The 16,672-nt window shown below is 41.6% G+C and overlaps 1 protein-coding gene and 1 long non-coding RNA gene across 2 annotated transcripts in view; both read right to left on the bottom strand.

Moving 5' to 3' along the window:
* LOC110490897 (netrin-G1-like) overlaps positions 1-3,575 on the bottom strand; it is a 253,036-nt gene extending 249,461 nt beyond the window's left edge. Inside the window, exon 1 of the mRNA XM_036945701.2 lies at positions 2,798-3,575. The gene's annotated coding sequence lies outside the window, so the exon portion shown is untranslated. The remainder of the gene's footprint in view (positions 1-2,797) is intronic.
* LOC149977374 (uncharacterized) overlaps positions 1-16,672 on the bottom strand; it is a 934,188-nt gene that overhangs the window by 877,478 nt on the left and 40,038 nt on the right. The window lies entirely within an intron of this gene.

Here is a 16,672-nt window from a genome sequence, read left to right as displayed (position 1 = left end):
AGCATCCACAGGTAAATAGTAAGGTAAATACAGTAGCGAGTGTTACTACTGGCAACATGGCAAAGATATGAGTGGGACTGAATTAGGACTATCGCTCTTACCAAATTTGATCAACATCATCATCTAAGGGTGTACATAATATTATTTAATATTCATTGTAAGGAGAATAATTCATTGTCACATATATATATATAGGGCATTCAGAAAGTATTCAGACCCCTTGACTTTTTCACATTCTGGTAGGTCACAGCCTTATTCTACATTTTGCTAAATTATTCGTTTTTTTCTCATAATTCTGCCCAATTTTCGCTAATTTATTAAAACTAGATAACTGAAACATGACATTTACATAAGTATTCAGACCCTTTACTCAACACTTTGTTGAAGCACCATTGTCAGCGATTACAGCCTCAAGTCTTATTTGGTATGATGCTACAAGCTTGGCACACCTGTATTTGGGGAGTTTCTCCCATTCTTCTCTGCAGATCCTCTCAAGCTCTGCCAGGTTGGATGGGGAGCGTCGCTGCACAGCTATTTTCAGGTCTCTCCATAGATGTTAGACCGTGTTAAAATCCGGGTTCTGGCTAGGCCAATCAAGGACATTCAGAGACCTGTCCTGAAGCCACTCCTGCATTGTCTTGGCTGTTTGCTTATGGTCATTGTCCGGTTAGAAGGTGAACCTTTGCCCCAGTCTGAGGCTCTGGAACAGTTTTTCATCAAGGATCTCTCTGTACTTTGCTTCTTTCATCTTTGCCTCGATCCTGATAGTCTCCCAGTCCCTGCCAATGAAAAACATCCACACAGCATAATGCTGCCACCACCATGCTTCACAGTAGGGTTGGTGCCAGGTTTGGCATTCAGTCCAAAGAGTTCAATCTTGGTTTCATCAGACCAGAGAATCTTGTTTCTCATGGTCTGAGAATCTTTAGGTGCCTTTTGGAAAACTCCAACTGGGCTGTCATGTGCATTTTACAGAGGAGTAGCTTCCGTCTGGCCAATCTACCATAAAGGCCTGGTTGGTGGAGTGCTGCAGAGATGGTTGTCCTTCTGGAAGATTCTCCCACCTCCACAGAGGAAATCTAGAGCTCTGTCAGAGTGACCATCAGGTTCTTGGTCACCTCCCTGACCAAGGCCATTCTCCCCCGATTGCTCAGTTTGGCCGGGCCGCCAGCTCTACGAAGATGGTTCCAAACTCCTTCCATTTAAAAATGATGGCGACCACTGTGTTCTTGGGGCCTTCAATGGTTCTGTTTTGATACCCTTCCCCAGATCTGCGAGTCAGCACAATCCTGTTTCTGAGCTCTACACACAATTCCTTCGACTTCATGGCTTGGTTTTTGCTCTGACGTGCACTCTCAACTGTGGCACCTTACATAAACAGGTGTGTGCCTTTCCAAATCATGTCCAATCAATATAATTTACCACAGGTGGCCTCCAAGTTGTAGAAACATCTCAATGATGATCAATGTCAGTAGGATGCACCTGAGCTCAATTTCGAGTCTCATAGCAAAGGGTTTAAATGCCTCTGTAAATAATGTATTTATTTTTAAAAAATGTTGTACATTTTCAAACATTTCTAAAAACCTGTGTTTGGTTTGTGATTATGGGGTATTGTGCGTAGATTGCTGTGAATATTTTTTTTATTAATACATTTTAGAATAAGGCTTTAACCTAACAAAATGTGTAAAAAGTCAAGGGGTCTGAATAGTTTCATAAAGGCGTATTATATATAAACCTTACAATGAATGAAAAGGAATAACTCTGAAAGTCCACATGTGAACATTGAAGCACTTGTTTTAAAAGTTATGTCAAATCAAATGACATACTAATAACAACAACTACAAACTAAAACATCTTAACCCAGAAACCATGTAGGTAAGCCCATTATAACATCATAAGGTAGTATGATAACTAGTATGTCATAAAATATATTATGTGGAGTATAATGCAATAATGTGAACCAATCTCAACCGTATATTATATAGATATTCCTGACTCTTAGCCTGCTTCCTCTCATCACCATTGCTTTTTTTAACCACATCTAATCAAAGTCAAGTCAGAGGATAAAGCTCAAGTAAAGCGAGGAAAGAAACGTGTCCTGACTACAACAACCACTCAAACGTATCGTTCGTTATGCGTATCAGTACTACAGTCAATACAACCACACTATCAACCCTTTAAAAAGGATGCAATAGGATGGATTGTCGTATCCATAAGAACCGTTCTATTTCGGTACCCCGCTACCCGCACACGCTTTGCAAGTCTCGGGATTAAAATACAGCAGGTGAATGGATAGGACTGGGCTGAATAGGACATCATAATGAATAGTATCTTTTCAGCAGCATTTCATACTATTGAATGATATATAATCTGGTAGGCTATACATTTATGATATATTAATACGGAATTGATTCCACAAGGGGGCGCTTCAACAAATCGCTATTAGCCTAAACTTTGCCAACAGTGCACCGGAGTCCAGTAATTCAGGTTCTCGTTACATGAAGATCATTAAATGAGTATGGACGCGTTCAACTTCATTCGTATAGGCTACTGCGTTGTCTGCCAGGGCAAATTATTCCAAAGTTGAAATACATAACATATTTGACACTTCGATGTAGGTGGTTTGCCAACAAAACTTAACGTACAATTCCAAGAAGTACTGAAACATGAGCATTTCTGCTATCTTCACACAGCATACAATGTTTTAACGAAAACAACAATTTGAACGACTTCAACTTTAAATGTACAATGGAAAATAGACTTAGATTTCTCTCATTTCTCTCATATGCATACTTACATTTGTAGGTTTGCCCTCAATTCACGGTGCACAGTCCAGTCTTTGTAAGTGTTCAACAAGTTCAACACTGACCTCGGAAACTCCTTTAAAATGCGCGTGTTAATCTTACTGTGACGAGTTTGGCATAAACGGGATGCTAAATATTGATGACCAAAGATTGAAAACAAGCTGAATGGAGCTTGAGGCAGCGTTTGAATGGTCACCCCGCGCACACGTAAATCTTCCTAGAATCGCTGTGCAAAGTGCAACATCTCTTTGGCGAAGAGAAACGGGATCACATGAGATTTTCTCCCACTTAAATACAAATGGACTGATCGCTGTTAGTGGGTCTTAGATCAGCACAACCACAGAAAAAAATGTGAGTATTTTGATACTGGGCTATGTCCAGCTGGTCATCATTCCGCCATGTGCCATTCCATTATCGGTATTAGAACCGTGTCTGCAGGAGACAAACAATTCCACTAGGAAAAACTTTTGGGGAACGCTCCGTTGTCTTTCATGAAATTCCCCTTTTTAATTGTATCATTTCTTAGATCCACAGTCAATACGTTTGATTCCGGTGAGCGGATATCTGAATCTACCCCCCCTCTCTCTCGCTATGTACTACAGGCAATAAAAGGGGACATGAATCACTGCGCTGCCGAGAATATCGTCCAATGTGCCCGCGTCACGCATCCCTCGCGCATTACACATAACAGCGCATCGCTGCAAACTGCTCAGTGGAGATTGCGGGTAAAAGATAACGCACTTGGAGTCCATCAGGTGAAACCGCTCGCTCAGCCTAAATATTCTTCTAGAACTCAATACACCCCCCCCCCCCCCCAGCGGCGAGTTCTCTTTTATGACCAGTCTGAGACTCAATGGGGTTGATGTAGCTAAACTTGGAGGACAAATGAGAGATCACTGTGAACCGTAGTTTCCTATGCCTGCCACCACTTTAACAAGGACAGAGCAGAGCGATCTATATGAGATAAGCAATCTCTTCTAAATGCGAGCTAGTGATTGCAACCCTTACCTCTACCTCAATACGTGTATGTTCTGCGGGGTCCTAACGTGTACATTTCATTTTGATAATTGTAATTATGATTATTATTATTATTTTATTTGTTTTACTATTTGTCCTAATTTTTTAAAACTCTCTTAAATTCAGTTGGTTTGGTTTAATGATATAGCCTAACTGTTTACATGTTAGGTAAACATTTCTCGCGTAATAGGCGCATTGGACATTGTGGTGATGTTTGTGATTGACTGGGACATACAGGAAATAACTATATCAAATGCTTAAACACATAGGCCTACACCACGCCTAAATATGGTGCTCGTCGGCCCCCATATCTGCCCGGGTTAAACGAATGAAGGTTTGAAAAGTGGAGTAGGCTATAGAGGTTGGTTAAATTAAGACAAGAGGAGTAGACTATAGAGATCTGTTAAAAGCAGGCACTTCACCCCATAGGCCACATTACGAATTACGCGCTCAAATTACAGCACACACACACACACACACACACCGTCGCCCGCCTTGATGAGTCAGTAGAGTTGCGGACAGTTTAGCAACGTCATTACACCTTGTGTAAGACTCAGTCTGTTCGCTGACTTTCCACTGCAATTTACCCGACACTGGCAAAAGTGGAAACATTTGATTTCTACAGGGGGTTGAGTCCGCAGCAATCTCTCACACGGTCATGATATTAGCCTTGGGGAGGGCCCAGATGATATTAAAATTCTATCCATTCTGACAGTAAATCCTCAAGCGGCGACGATCCGGGGAGAGAATGAAACCATAAACAGCACAGATGGAGAATAGTAGAACACGGAATATTCATTAATGACCCTGCACCTGATTTGCAACTTAGGACCGGTTTCCGTGACGCATATTAAGCCTAGTCCTGGATTTAAAAGCTATTTGAATGTTCTCCATTGAGTAGCAAAGGAAATCAGTCCCTATAGCGTTTACTTATAGAGGTCTGAATGCATTAGGCCTATACTCCACACACACAACTCACCACTGTATGAGCAGTGCCGTGCAGCCATCAGACCTCTGATCAAATCACATGATATTTGTCACATGCTTCGTAAACAACAGGTGTAGACTAACAGTGAAATCCTTACTCATGGGTCCCTTTCCAACAATGCAGATTGAAAGATAAAGATAAAACACCAAATATAAATAATGACATGAGGAATAAATACACAGTGAATAACGAATAAAAATAACGAGTAAGTACCAGTACCGAGTCGATGTGCAGGAGGGGTAATTGAGGTAGCTATGTACATATAGCTAGAGGTAATATAGGTAGAGGTAAAGTGACTAGGAAACAGGATACATAGACCGTCGCAACAGTTTAGGCCTATGTGGTGTGTGTGTGTGTGTCTGTTTGTGTGTGTGTGGCGTCAGTATGCATGTGTGCACGCGTATGTAGTCTCTGTATGTGTGTATTGGACATTCAGCCCTACAGTGAGGCATACTGACTCAATTATCTGTCAGATATTCCCGAACAGCAAGTGTGCAACAACACTTTGGCAAGTTTTACACGATGCGGCGAACCTACAAATAAATCAACGGTATAGAGAAGCAATTTAGTAATGCTGAATCCAGTGTACTTTCATAGCCTATTTATTTCTGAAGCACTATGTAAGACAATTGATTATCTATGATCTGTTTTAATCATAGACAATTATAAACTTTTCTTGTCAGCTGTCAGAAGGCACACAATCAAAAGGTGTCTTAAATAGACGCGATCATCCCTCCAACATACCAAAACAGGTAGGTAGACCTTACCTTTTCTCTCAAAGCTTCATTTCGTAACTTTGCAAAGAATAGTGAAGATCATGGAACACACCGATGTATATCTTTTTTTAAACCGGGACATTGTTGTTCACGCGGAGAGCAGAGACTTGCTCCGAAACGACTAGTTCACTCCATGGCTTCCCCGGAATGGGGTGAGCGAAGGCGCGGATGCCACTTCAGTTAGTGAAACACCTAGACAGACACATGCGATATCACGCAACGGTAAATGCAAGTACTACTTTGGATTCTACTTAATCCTTGTCTGAAAAACTCGTTGGTCGAAAAAAATGCAAAGGCTGTGGAGACTATCGGCTTGCAGACGGAGCGGTTATAATACCGACACTCATGTAGTGCTACAGTATACTGACATGTAGTGAGTTATCATGCCTATCGAGACACACAGTTTAAGCATTAAACAGAATAGTGGAACCATCGGGTTTAATCAATATCAATGCATTTGTTAAGAGTATATATATATATATATTTTTGCCTCTGTATAGTCATATAGTAAGTAAAATGTCGCAACTAAGTTTTGTAAATGATCTCATGCCAAAAGATAACACTACAGACCACAGATTGACCAGTGGAAAATCTCTAACAGGTGACAGTCATAGGATGGTTGTGGAATCATGATAATATTGCATCTGAGCACGTCAGAGCCCTTTTGAGCAAACATAGATGGAAGACAGCCACATGGGCAATTTTTGAGTCGGCATGTGAATTGATAAAACATTAAAATTAAGCATCATCCTAATCCTAAAATGGAGAACAATTGTTACAATTGTGTTACAGTGTTATGTGCTCTGCTCAAAAAATGCATTGCACGTTCACTTCAAGAGAAAAAGACCAGACAAAAGTGTAGCGCTATGTAGATGCGTCAACTGGCCACTCACGTCAGCACCGTGGACAGTTCCTCACGCTTTACATTTGCAGCGGCGCTCACGTCAGCACCGTGGACAGTTCCTCACGCTTTACATTTGCAGCGGCGCTCACGTCAGCGCCGTGGACAGCTCCTCAAGTGACTCCGCGGGCAGAAGCAATTAATCTAATAGGAACATGCTTCATACCTTCACAATAACCAGCAATGGAATAACACAGGCCGTTTCATGCAATTCTCTTTTCCTGTAATGCCTATTTTATGCCCACTTAGCTACACCAATGGCAGAACAGATGTATAGTACATTTTAAGACAGATGGTATCCACTGAATTTCTTTAACCAGGTAAAAATATTCCCATTGCAACACCATCACTCAGAAGAAAAGAAGGAAGAACTTAAGTCTATTTAAAACAATGCCCCAGGGTCAGTATACATAACTAGGTGACCAGATCACGGCCCTTACTGTTGTTTTAGTCTATAAATCAAGTCCCTTACTGTAGTTTTGTATGAATCAACACCCAAACATAGTTCTAGTCTATAACACAAAGACCTTACTATATTTATAGTATATAAATCAAGGTGCTTACTGTAGTTATAGTCTATAACACAAGGTCCTTACTGTAGTTATAGTCTATAAATCAAGGTCCTTACTGTAGTTATAGTCTATAGATCAAGGTCCTTACTGTAGTTATAGTCTATAACTCAAATATTTTACTGTAGTTATAGTCTATAACACAAGGTCCTTACTGTAGTTATAGTCTATGAATCAAGGTCCTTACTGTAGTTATAGTCTATAAATCAAGGTGCTTACTGTAGTTATAGTCTATAACTCAAGGCCCTTACTGTAGTTATAGTCTATAGATCAAGGTCCTTACTGTAGTTATAGTCTATAACTCAAATATTTTACTGTAGTTATAGTCTATAACACAAGGTCCTTACTGTAGTTATAGTCTATGAATCAAGGTCCTTACTGTAGTTATAGTCTATAAATCAAGGTGCTTACTGTAGTTATAGTCTATAACTCAAGGCCCTTACTGTAGTTATAGTCTATAAATCAAAGCCCTTATCGTAGTTATAATCTATCATTTAACACCCTAATGTAGTTCTAGTCTATAACTCAAGGTACTTACTCTAGTTATAGTCTATAACTCAAATCCTTTACTGTAGTTATTGTCTATAACACAAGGTCCTTACTGTAGTTATAGTCTATAACACAAGGCCCTTATTCCCTTACTGTAGTTATAGTCTATAACACAAGGTCCTTACTGTAGTTATAGTCTATAACACAAGGTCCTTACTGTAGTTATAGTCTATAACACAAGGCCCTTACTGTAGTTATAGTCTATAACACAAGGCCCTTACTGTAGTTATAGTCTATAACACAAGGTCCTTACTGTAGTTATAGTCTATAACACAAGGTCCTTACTGTAGTTATAGTCTATAACACAAGGTCCTTACTGTAGTTATAGTCTATAACACAAGGTCCTTACTGTAGTTATAGTCTATAACACAAGGTCCTTACTGTAGTTATAGTCTATACATCAAGGTCCTTACTGTAGTTATAGTCTATAACACAAGGTCCTTACTGTAGTTATAGTCTATAACACAAGGCCCTTACTGTAGTTATAGTCTAGAACTATCTAGCCCTAACAATAACCTCTCCATCGACAAAGATTGTTCTATCTAACAGTCACTAAACAATTACCCATAAAATATCACACAGACAGAGGGGTAAAAATGGTACATAAATGAGACATCAAATGTATGGTGGTAGAACGGATTGCCAAAGCCAAGTGTGATCCACTGGCCCCTTCCTCCTGTGATCGAAAAGCTTCCGTAGCATGTATGTCTGCTGTCCCCTTTCAGCACAACCGTGCGTCTTCAAATCTATGTGGAGGTTCGATAGCCGGCACTGCAATCGACACAGACTGGCATTCATGTGCCTCACACTCCATTATTTGTCATCCTACTCTGTCAGTGTGTGTGTGTGTTTAGTGTGTGTGCCTTAATCTGAGTGTGGCAGTGTGCTTTTCTGACATATATTGTACGTCTACAGCTGTATTTCCACCCATCACTGTCTCACAGACGGCAGGCTGAGTATTGGATTTTACCTTGGTTCAATGGAGTGTACTGTTGCCTTCATCCGGTTGGTAAGTAAGTGCAGGGCAGTGTGTGTGAGAGGGAGACAGGCTTACTTTAAAAAAAAAATCCTGAAAAACAAAACAAACCTAGACGTAATAATAATCAGGAAGTTCGTTACAAGCACTGGAACAAAATAGGCCCACAGTTTGACAACATTTGCTACATCGTTGTCAGCAGTGGGATGGTTAGGACACAATAATACCAAGAATAAAACAATTATGGCGTAAAGCCCAGTAATAGTTATATTACTTACTCAACTGGTAAATGTATCCTAATTAAGAGGATTGTTAATTGTTAATTTCACCATGCGCTCTAGAGCTGGCTAAAGTCCCTTCGTCAATCTGTGTTTTACAGGCCTCTGCTGATACTGCATAGTGTTAAAAACCCAAAACTCGACTCCCCCAAATTGAAATATAATAAGTAAAAAAAATAAAAAATAAACATTACCTGAGAAGAATTACACAGGAGCGTAATCCAAGGAAATTGAAAAAGGATTAGAACCATACAGGCCCACGTAGTTTGTGGTGGATTTGTACTTCACTCACCCACTGATTGAGATTTGGGTGTCCTGTTCGGATTTGTGTTGTTGCTCTGCAAGCGATTTGGGATTTACTTAACAGCACCAACCAACTCTTTCACTGTTGTGATTGGTTGCTGTTGTGTCCGTCCATGCAGTCATGTCTCACTGAATTCAGTTCGTTGCATTTCTGACACACACACATACGCACGCACGAACGCACACACACACACACACACACACACACACACACACACACACACACACACACACACACACACACACACACACACACACACACACACACACACACACACACACACACACACACACACACACACATACACACACACACACACACACACACACACACACACACACACACACACACACACACACACACACACACACACAGGACACAGGATTTCCAGCTAAGCATTTGAATGTGAAGTCAGTCACAATGGGGCGGCAGGTAGCCTAGTGGTTAGAGTGTTGGGGGATCGAATCCCCGAGGGATCGAATACTCAAGCTGAGAAGGTAGAAATCTGTCACCCTGCCCCTGAACGAAGCAATTAACCCACTGTTCCCCAGTAGGCTGTCATTGTAAATAAGAATTTGTTCTTAACTGACTTGCCTAGTTAAATAAAGGTTAGATAAATACAAAATAAATAAAACAATCCTGATACAGGGATAAACACAAACTCTGCAAAAAAAGCAACGTCCCTTTTTCAGGACCCTGTTTTTCAAAGATAATTCGTAAAAATCACTGTTTCCCATGCTTGTTCAATGAACCACAATAAATTAATGAACATGCACCTGTGGAGCGGTCGTTAAGACACTAACAGCTTACAGACGGTAGGTAATTAAGGTCACAGTTACGGAAACTTAGGACACTAAAGAGGCCTTTCTACTGACTCTGAAAAACACCAAAAGAAAGATGCACAGGGCCCCTGCTCTCCTGCGTGAACGTGCCTTAGGCATACTTCAAGGAGGCATGAGGACTGCAGATGTGGCCAGGGGCAATACATTGCAATGTCCGTACTGTGATACGCCAAAGACAGCGCTACAGGGAGACAGGACTGACAACTTATCATCCTTGCAGTGGCAGACCACGTGTAACAACACCTGCACAGGATCGGTACATCGGAACATCACACCTGTGGGACAGGTACAGGATGGCAACAACAACTGCCCGAGTTACACCAGGAACCCACAATCCCTCCATCAGTGCTCAGACTTCACAATAGGCTGAGAGAGGCTGGCCTGAGGGTTTGTAGGCCTGTTGTAAGGCAGGCCCTCACCAGACATCACCGACAACAACGTCTCCTATTGGCACAAACCCACCATCACTGGACCAGACAGGACTGTCAAAAAGTGCTCTTCACTGACGAGTCACGGTTTTGTGACACCAGGGTTGATGGTCGGATTCTCGTTTATTGTCGAAGGAATGAGCGCTACACCGAGGCCTGTACTCTGGACCGGGATCAATTTGGAGGTGTAGGGTCTGTCATGGTTTGGGGCAGTATGTCGCAGCATAATTGGACTGAGCTTGTTGTCATTGCAGGCAATCTCAACGCTGTGTGTTACAGGGAAACATCCTCTTACCTCATGTGGTACCCTTCCTGCAGGCTCATCCTGACCCTCCAGCATGACAATGCCACCAGCCATACTGATCGTTCTGTGTGTGATTTCCTGCAAGACAGGAATGGCAGTGTTCTGCCATGGCCTGCGAAGAGCCCGGATCGCAATCGCATTTAGCACGTCTGGGACCTGTTGGATCGGAGGGTGAGCGCTAGGGCCATTCCCCCCTGAAATGTCCTGGAACTTGCAGGGGCCTTGGTGGAAGAGTGGGCTAACATCTCACTGCAAGAACTGGCAAATCTGGTGCAGTCCATGAGAAGGAGATGCACTGCAGTACTTAATGCAGCTGGTGGCCACACCAGATACTGACTGTTACTTTTGATTTTGACCCCCCCTTTGTTTAGAGACACATTATTCAATTTCTGTTAGTCACATATCTGTGGAACTTTTTCAGTTCATGTCTCAGTTGTTGAATCTTTTAAATTCATACAAATATTTACACATGATAATTTTAATGAAAGTTAACACAGTTGACAGTGAGAGAGAGGACATTTATTTTTTTGATGAGTTTTTATAGGAACACATAATAGTATTTGAACAGCAATTCTATGTGTGTCAATGTTTATATACAAAATAGTGATTGAAACGTAGCCTTATTGTTAACAAGACAATTGTACAGTATTAGGGTAAGAAAACATGTCCTGCAGTATGTCCTACAGTATGTCTTACAGTATGTCCTGCAGTATGTCCTACAGTATATCCTACAGTATGTCCTGCAGTATGTCCTACAGTATGTCCTGCAGTATGTCCTGCAGTATGTTCTGCAGTATGTCCTGCAGTATGTCCTACAGTATGTTCTACAGTATGTCCTGCAGTATATCTTACAGTATGTCCTGCAGTATGTCCTACAGTATGTCCTAAAGTATGTCTTACAGTATATCCTACAGTATGTCCTACAGTATGTCCTACAGTATGTCCTGCAGTATGTACTGCAGTATGTCCTACAGTATGTCCTACATTATTTCCTGCAGTATGTCCTACAGTATGTCCTACAGTATGTCCTGCAGTATGTCTTGCAGTATGTCCTACAGTATGTCCTAAAGTATGTCCTGCAGCATGTCCTACAGTATGTCCTGCCGTATGTCCTGCAGTATGTTCTACAGTATGTTCTGCAGCATGTCCTACAGTATGTCCTGCAGTTTGTCCTGCAGTATGTCCTGCAGTATGTCCTGCAGTATGTCCTACAGTATGTCCTGCAGTATGTCCTACAGTATGTTCTGCAGTATGTCCTGCAGTATGTCATGCAGTATGTCCTTCAGTATGTCCTGCAGTATTTCCTGCAGTATGTCCTGCAGTATGTCCTGCAGTATGTCCTGCAGTATTTCCTGCAGTATGTCATGCAGTATGTCCTGCAGCATGTCCTGCAGTATTTCCTGCAGTATGTCCTGCAGTATGTCCTACAGTATGTCCTACAGTATGTTCTACAGTATGTCCTGCAGCATGTCCTGCAGTATTTCCTGCAGTATGTCCTGCAGTATGTCCTGCAGTATGTCCTACAGTATGTTCTACAGTATGTCCTGCAGTATATCTTACAGTATGTCCTGCAGTATTTCCTGCAGTATGTCCTGCAGTATGTCCTGCAGTATGTCCTACAGTATGTCCTGCAGCATGTCCTACAGTATGTCCTGCAGTATTTCCTGCAGTATGTCCTGCAGTATGTCCTGCAGTATGTCCTACAGTATGTCCTGCAGTATTTCCTGCAGTATGTCCTGCAGTATGTCCTGCAGTATGTCCTGCAGTATGTCCTGCAGTATTTCCTGCAGTATGTCCTGCAGTATGTCCTGCAGTATGTCCTACAGTATGTCCTGCAGCATGTCCTACAGTATGTCCTGCAGTATTTCCTGCAGTATGTCCTGCAGTATGTCCTGCAGTATGTCCTACAGTATGTCCTGCAGTATTTCCTGCAGTATGTCCTGCAGTATGTCCTGCAGTATGTCCTGCAGCATGTCCTACAGTATGTCCTGCAGTATTTCCTGCAGTATGTTCTGCAGTATGTCCTGCAGTATGTCCTACAGTATGTCCTACAGTTTGAGGCTTCTTCTTCTACTCTTACTCAGCTATTTCACACTTTCCTAGCACCCTCCTTCCTCCTAGCAACCTCCTTCCTCCTAGTTCCCTCCTGCTTCCTAACACCCTCCTTCCTCTTAGTTCCCTTCTTCCTCTTAGCGCCCTCCTTCCTCCTCAGGGGCTCCTGCTTCCTAACACCCTCCTTCCTCTTAGTTCCCTTCTTCCTCCTAGCGCCCTCCTTCCTCCTCGGGGGCTCCTTCCTCCTAGCGCCCTCCTTCCTCCTCGGGGGCTCCTTCCTCCTCGGGGGCTCCCTCCTCCTAGGGGGCTCCTTCCTCCTAGCGCCCTCTTTCCTCCTCGGGGGCTCCTTCTTCCTCGAGGGCTCCTTCCTCCTCGGGGGCTCCTTCATACGTCTGTGAAGTTATAATGCTGAATATAACAGAACGTCAGATGCGTATTTGGATTTTGTTAATTTATTTGATGACATTTGTTGTCCCATAACAGCTGTTTTCCTCATCGCCTGCTGTCAGACGAATGCTTGTGTTTCTCAGACTGGGAAGACATTGTAAGAGATATGCAGGACTTTGAACCTTTGGACAGAATAGTTGTTGCCTACCCAGGAGCTCTAACATAATGGATTCTCTTCTCACACATAATGCCTCCAGAATGAGTTAGATTAAAAACATTCTCTATTGATCTTACTCTCCATCGTAGTGCAATGGACACTACAAATAAACCCATTTAAAGTTTCTCTGCCAAGGATGGTTTACAATTGGTTTAGTATTGGGCAGAGAATGGCTGTGTATGCCAGGGTTTGATACAGAGTTCAGGAGCGGCTGGAAGCTAATACTGCACTTGACATTTCCAATATCTGCGCATCTGCATTTAGTCTGTTTACTGGGCGGAGAACGGGCAGGGTAGGAGACACCTATGGCACAGAGGCAACTAAGTGAATTTGAACCAAAATGTGGCAGCAGGGCAAATTTGAGCCAAAATGTTGCTGTGAAGTCAGATTGATCATTGAGAGTCAAGAAAGACTACTGAATAACATCCTATATGCCATGCAGCTCCTGTCTCACCCCCTTTCTTAACTCCTGTCTCACCTCCTCTCCCACCTCCTGTCCCACACTGCAGAATCATGAAGACAAAAACATGTTTGCCATGCCCTTATCCATATATACTGAACAAAAATATAAACGCAACATGCAACAATTTCAAATATATTATTGAGTTACAGTTCATATAAGAAAATCAGTCAACTGAAATTAATTAATTAGGCCTTAATCTACTGATTTCACATGATTGGGCAGGAGTGCAGGCCCAGCGAATCAGAATTTGTGTCCCCCCACACAATGGCTTTATTACAGACAGAAATACTTCTCAGTTTCATCATCTTTCCGGGTGGCTGGTCTCAGACGATCTCGCTGGTAAAGAAACCGGATGTGGAGGTCCTGGGTTGGCGTGGTTACACGTGGTCTGCGGTTGTGAGGCCGGTTGGACGTTCTGCCAAATTCTCTGAAACGACGACATTGGAGGCTGCTTATGGTAGAGAAATGACAATTGAATTCCCTGGCATCTTTTATTTCAGCTCATGAAACATGAGACCAACACTTTTACATTCTGCAATTTATATTTTTGTTCCGTATAAATGAATTACCCAATCACACATGATCACATTACTGTAAGCTAACTCTCACACTGTGTAATGAAAACAGAAATACCTTACTGTAAGCTAATTGGCTAGACTCTCATGCTGTGGAATGAAAACAGAAATGCCTTACTATAAGCTAATTGGCTAGACTCTCATGTTGTGGAATGAAAACAGAAATGCCTTACTGTAAGCTAACTGGCTAGACTCTCATGTTGTGGAATGAAAACAGAAATGCCTTACTGTAAGCTAACTGGCTAGACTCTCATGCTGTGGAATGAAAACAGAAATGCCTTACTGTAAGCTAATTGGCTAGACTCTCATGTTGTGGAATGAAAACAGAAATGCCTTACTGTAAGCTAATTGGCTAGACTCTCATGTTGTGGAATGAAAACAGAAATGCCTTACTGTAAGCTAATTGGCTAGACTCTCATGTTGTGGAATGAAAACAGAAATGCCTTACTGTAAGCTAACTGGCTAGACTCTCATGTTGTGGAATGAAAACAGAAATGCCTTACTGTAAGCTAACTGGCTAGACTCTCATGCTGTGGAATGAAAACAGAAATGCCTTACTGTAAGCTAATTGGCTAGACTCTCATGCTGTGGAATGAAAACAGAAATGCCTTACTGTAAGCTAACTGGCTAGACTCTCATGCTGTGGAATGAAAACAGAAATGCCTTACTGTAAGCTAATTGGCTAGACTCTCATGTTGTGGAATGAAAACAGAAATGCCTTACTGTAAGCTAATTGGCTAGACTCTCATGTTGTGGAATGAAAACAGAAATGCCTTACTGTAAGCTAATTGGCTAGACTCTCATGTTGTGGAATGAAAACAGAAATGCCTTACTGTAAGCTAACTGGCTAGACTCTCATGTTGTGGAATGAAAACAGAAATGCCTTACTGTAAGCTAACTGGCTAGACTCTCATGCTGTGGAATGAAAACAGAAATGCCTTACTGTAAGCTAACTGGCTAGACTCTCATGCTGTGGAATGAAAACAGAAATGCCTTACTGTAAGCTAACTGGCTAGACTCTCATGCTGTGGAATGAAAACAGAAATGCCTTACTGTAAGCTAACTGGCTAGACTCTCATGTTGTGGAATGAAAACAGAAATGCCTTACTGTAAGCTAATTGGCTAGACTCTCATGTTGTGGAATGAAAACAGAAATGCCTTACTGTAAGCTAATTGGCTAGACTCTCATGTTGTGGAATGAAAACAGAAATGCCTTACTGTAAGCTAACTGGCTAGACTCTCATGTTGTGGAATGAAAACAGAAATGCCTTACTGTAAGCTAACTGGCTAGACTCTCATGCTGTGGAATGAAAACAGAAATGCCTTACTGTAAGCTAATTGGCTAGACTCTCATGTTGTGGAATGAAAACAGAAATGCCTTACTGTAAGCTAATTGGCTAGACTCTCATGCTGTGGAATGAAAACAGAAATGCCTTACTGTAAGCTAATTGGCTAGACTCTCATGTTGTGGAATGAAAACAGAAATGCCTTACTGTAAGCTAACTGGCTAGACTCTCATGCTGTGGAATCAAAACAGAAATGCCTTACTGTAAGCTAATTGGCTAGACTCTCATGTTGTGGAATGAAAACAGAAATGCCTTACTGTAAGCTAATTTGCTAGACTCTCATGCTGTGGAATGAAAGCTGTAATATCAGAGAAAGCTGGACATTTGTCCTCACCTGACCTCCATAGCAGTCTTGTTTGGGTAATATAATAGGATAGCAGTCTTGTTTGGTGTAATATAATAGGATATCAGTCTTGTTTGGGTAATATAATAGGATAGCAGTCTTGTTTTGGTAATATAATAGGATAGCAGTCTTGTTTGGGTAATATAATAGCATACATCAGTCTTGTTTGGGTAATATAATAGGATAGCAGTCTTATTTGGGTAATACAATAGCATACAGCAGTCTTGTTTGGGTAATATAATAGCATAGCGGTCTTGTTTTTTGTTTTTGTAATATAATATCATACATCTGTCTTGTCTGGGTAATCTAATAGCATAGCAGTCTTGTTTGGGTAATATAATAGCAATGCTGTCTTGTCTGGGTAATCTAATAGCATAGCAGTCTTGTTTGGGTAATATAATAGCAATGCAGTCTTGTTTGGGTAATATAATAGCAATGCAGTCTTGTTTGGGTAACATAATAGCATAGCAGTCTTGTTTTTGTAATCTAATAGCATAGCGGTCTTGTTTGGGTAATATAATAGCATAGCAGTCTTGTTTTTGTAATCTAATAG

Source organism: Oncorhynchus mykiss, chromosome 15 (genome assembly GCF_057628025.1).
Source record: "Oncorhynchus mykiss isolate SJ-2025 chromosome 15, ASM5762802v1, whole genome shotgun sequence".
Taxonomy (NCBI): domain Eukaryota; kingdom Metazoa; phylum Chordata; class Actinopteri; order Salmoniformes; family Salmonidae; genus Oncorhynchus; species Oncorhynchus mykiss.
The sequence above is the reverse complement of the archived record's forward strand: the minus strand, read 5'-3'. Positions and strand labels throughout refer to the sequence as shown.